The 4,662-nt window shown below is 38.4% G+C and overlaps 1 pseudogene; it reads left to right on the top strand.

The window, feature by feature from the left end:
• The first annotated feature begins 803 nt into the window (after positions 1–803).
• LOC109388326 (lysine--tRNA ligase-like) lies at positions 804–4,428 on the top strand (annotated as a pseudogene).
• Positions 4,429–4,662: the final 234 nt, after the last annotated feature.

Genomic DNA, 4,662 nt, shown 5'->3' on the forward strand with positions numbered 1-4,662 from the left:
TTACTATACCTCACCTGCAATACTGGGATTATAAAAGCTGCCCTGAGAAACTTGTAGAATTTCTGGTTTTCAGTTCTGCATGTAAGGAGCTTGGAAGTCACTGTTGTGCCTTAACAATAAGCAAAAAGCTGACCAGACTGAAAAATCAAAAACACTTCTTGGATCTTGATTATTGTTTTAGATGAGTGCATATGTGTATTAAAATCCATCAAATAATACACTTATATTTTGTGCATTTCATAGGAAATTAAGTGTCAACAAAATTAAGAAAATAAGATTATTTTTCTCTATGCTGGATCTGACTCAGAATCTCTAATCTCATTATGTTTATATAAAACATAAATCCGAAGTATGACAGTGAGAATGAATATGTAATTTCAGTCATAATCCTTGTTTACATATAGTTTTAACAATATTCACAAGGTCTTAAAAATGTGATATTTCTTGTTTTAAAAATCTAATGTAAAGAGCTCATAAAATGCATCCTGAGTCACTTTGGCTTTGGCATCACTCTTAGGATCCCACTCAGCACAAGATATGACAGCTTCTGATTCATAACTATCTTTGCCCCAACAAATTGATTTCCTCTGTAGTATTTGACATTTATATTTCTTAATTACAAATTTAATGATAGTTGCTGCCTTAATGGAACCCGCTCACTGCTGGCCAAGTCTCTGTTTCACACACTCATAGCTAACAAATATGTCTTCTCTGTGGCATCGCTATTTGCCAACTTAACAGGTAATACAACTTTGAAGTTACAATGAAAATGTTACACCTTTCATGTCGGGCCCTCTGGAGAGATGGCTACGGTGCAGGGGACTGAGGTAAACGTGGATGGTGGTGAGCCTAAACTGAGAAAAAATGAGCTAAACACATGTCTGAAAGTTGAAAAGGGAGGAGAGAAGGAGGCCAAGCAAAAGGAGCTCAGTGGAAAATAACTAAGCCAGACCAATGCTGTGGCCACCAACCAGACCATTGACAATGTGCTGAGAAGAAGAGCCTGAACCCACACCAATACTACAAGAGCCGCAACCAAGCCGTCCACCAACTAAAAGGTCAGTGTGGATGACGCATACCCACACAAGTTCCATGTAGATGTCTTGCTCATTCATTTCATTCAAGAATACTGTCACCTGCAGACTGGGGACCACCTGAGTGACATCACATTAAAGGCGGCAGTAGGATCCCTGCCAAAAGAGCTTCTGGTGGAAAGTTCTATCTTCTATGAACTTTGAGGAGAGGGGGTCAAGTTGCAAGTCACGACTGAATAAAGCAATTGAAGAAGATACAAATAAATGGAAGCATATACTCATGCTCGTGGATAGGAAGAATTAACATCATTAAAATGTCCATACTACACAAAGCAATCTATAGATTCAATGCAATCCTTATCAAAATACCAATGGCATTTTTCACAGAACAGGAATAAATAATCTTTAAATTTATAGGGAACCATAAAAGACCCTGAATAGCCAAGGCAATCTTGAGAAAGAAGAACAAAATTGGAGGTATCATGCTACCTGATATCAAACTATACTACAAGGCTATAGTAATCAAAACAGCATGGTACTGGCATAAAAACAGACACATAGATTAATGAAACAAAATAGAAAGCCCAGAAGTAAACCCATGCCTCTATGGACATTTAATCTATGACAAAGGAGGCAAGAACATACAGTGAAATAAAGATAATCTATTTAATAAATGGTGTTGGAAAAACTGGACATGCAAAAAAATGAAACTGGACAACCATATTACACCATATACAAGAATAAACTAAAAATGGGTTAAAGAATTAAAATATAAGATCTGAAACCATAAAACTCCTAGAATAAAACATAGGCAGTAAACTCTGACATTGCTCCTACTGATATTTTTCTTGATCTATCTCCTCGGACAAGGGAATCAAAAGAAAAAATAAACAAATGGGACTACATCAAACTAAAAAGCTTTTTCACAGCACAGGAAACCATCAACAAAATGAAAGAACAGCCTACTGAATGGGAAAAAAAATTCACCAGTGATACATCTGCTAAGGAGTTAATATTTAAAATTTATAAGGAATGCATACAACTCAATACCAAAAACAAACAAACAAACAAACAATCCAATTGAAAAATGGGCAAAAAACCTGAAGAGACATTTCTCCAAAAAGGACATACATATGGCCAATAGACATATGAAAAGATGCCCAATGTCACTAATCATCAGAGAAATGCAAATTAAAATTACAATGAGACATCACCTCACACCTGTCAGGATGGCTATCATCAATAAATCAACAAACACCAAGTGTTGGCGAGGATGTGGAGAAAAGGGAACCCTCGTACACTGTTGGAGGGATTGCAAATTGGCACAGTCACTATGGAAAATTGTTTGGAGGTTCCTCAAAAAATTAAAAATAGAACAACCTTATGACCCAGGAATTCCACTTCTGGGTATTTATCTGAAAAAAATCTAAAACACTAATTCAAAAAGATATATGACCCCATGATCATTGCAGCACTATTTACAATAACTAAAATATGGAAGCAACACGAGTGTCCATCAATGGACAACTGGATAAAGAAACTGTGGTACATGTATATAATGGAGTATTATTCAGCCACAAAACAGAATGAAGTCTTACCATTTGTGACAACACAGAAGAACCTAGATGGTATTATGCTAAGTGAAATAAGTCAGATTGAGAAAGACAAATACTATATGATCTCACTGATATGTGAAATCTAAAGAAAAACAACAGCAAAAAAATGAACAAACAAAACAGAAACAGACTCATAGTTATAAAGAACAAACTGATGGTTGCCAGAGGAGAGAGGTTTGGTGAGCTGGGTGAAAAAGGTGAAGGGATTAAGAAATACAAATTGGTAGTTATACAATAGTCATGGGGATGTAAAGTACAGTATGGGAAATATAGTCAATAATATTGTAATATCTGTGTATAGTGCCAGGTGGGTACTGAACCAATCAGGGGGATCACTGAATAAATTATATAAGTGCCTAGTCACTATGCTGTATACCTGAAACTAATGTAAAATAATATTGAATGTCAACCATAACTGGAAAAAAAAAATAATTAAAAAAATTTGCAAGTCATGGCCAATTCCAGGAATCATAAATCAGAGGAAGAATGTACTTGTATCAATAACAAATTGCAACAGGGAGACATAATCAGAGTTCAGGGGAATCCTGGGAAAACCAAGAAGGGTGAGCTGAGCATGGATCCCTATGAGATCACACTGCTGTCTCCTTGTTTGCATATGTCACCTCATCTTCACTTTGGCCTCAAAGACAAGGAAACATGATACTGCCAGAAATACTTGGACTTGATTCTGAATGACTTCGTGAGGCAGAAATTTACCATTCTCTCTAAGATCAGTACATACATAAGCAGTTTCTTGGATGAGTTGGGATTCCTAGAAATTGAAACTCCCATGATGAACATCATCCCACGGGGAGCTATGGCCAAGCCTTTTATCACCCAGCACAATGAGCAGGACCTGAATTTATATGTAAGAATTGCGCCAAAACTTTACCATAAGATGCTGGTCATTGGTGGCACTGACCAGGTTTATGAAATTGGATGCCAGTTCTGGAATGAAGGAATCGATTTGACTCACAATCCTGAGTTCACCACCTGTGAGTTCTTCATGGACTATACAGACTATCACGATCTCATGGAAATCACAGAGAAGATGATTTCAGGATTGGAGAAGTGCATTCATTACAGGCAGGTACAAGGTCACCTACCACCCAGATGGCCCTGAGAGCCAAGCCAACGAGGTTGACTTCACCCTACCACTCCTGAGAATCAGCACGGTAGAAGAGGCTGAGAAAGCCCTGAGGGAGAAGCTGCCAGAAACTAACCTCTTTGAAACTAAAGAAATTCACAAAATTCTTGATATCTGTATGGCAAAAGCTGTTGGATGTCCACCACCTTGGACCACAGTCAGGTTCCTTGATAAGCTTGTTGGGGAGTTCCTGGGAGTGACATGCATCAATTCTACATTCATCTGTGATCAACCACAGATAATGAGCCCTTTGGCTAAATGGCACCTCTCTAAAGAGGGTCTGACTGAGCTCTTTGAGCTGTTTGTCATGAAGAAGGAAATATGTAATGCCTACACTGAGCTGAATAGCCCCATGTGGCAGCGGCAGCTTTTTGAAGAACAGACCAAAGCCAAGTCCACTGGCGACGATGAAGCCATGTTCACAGATGAAAATTTCTGCACCACCCTGGAATATGAGCTGCCCCCCACCGCTGGCTGAGGCATGGGCATCGACCGAGTCACCACGTTTCTCACAGATGCCAATAATATCAAGGAAGTACTTGTGTTTCCCTCCATAAAACCCAAAGACAAGAAAGAAAAGGCAGCAATTGCTAAGACAGTGAAAAACACAACAGCTGGCACTTCTGTCTAGAAAATAATACTTGCAAGTCACATAACTCAGGCATCTTTGCATTTCTACAAAAGATCGAGGACTGCCAGGGAATTTTTGTAGGTCATTTAGTCCATTTGACTATCACTATTGCAGTTTGGTCACCAGAAGAGAAAAAAAGAAAATGTTGCTTTTAGCCAAGGAGGTAGGTTGTTTCCCAAATGAAAAAACACAACATAGTTTTCTCTGGTGACTCAAGAATCGCTCTGGTGAGGA

The sequence above is a fragment of the Hipposideros armiger genome, unplaced genomic scaffold, assembly GCF_001890085.2.
Source record: "Hipposideros armiger isolate ML-2016 unplaced genomic scaffold, ASM189008v1 scaffold_190, whole genome shotgun sequence".
Taxonomy (NCBI): domain Eukaryota; kingdom Metazoa; phylum Chordata; class Mammalia; order Chiroptera; family Hipposideridae; genus Hipposideros; species Hipposideros armiger.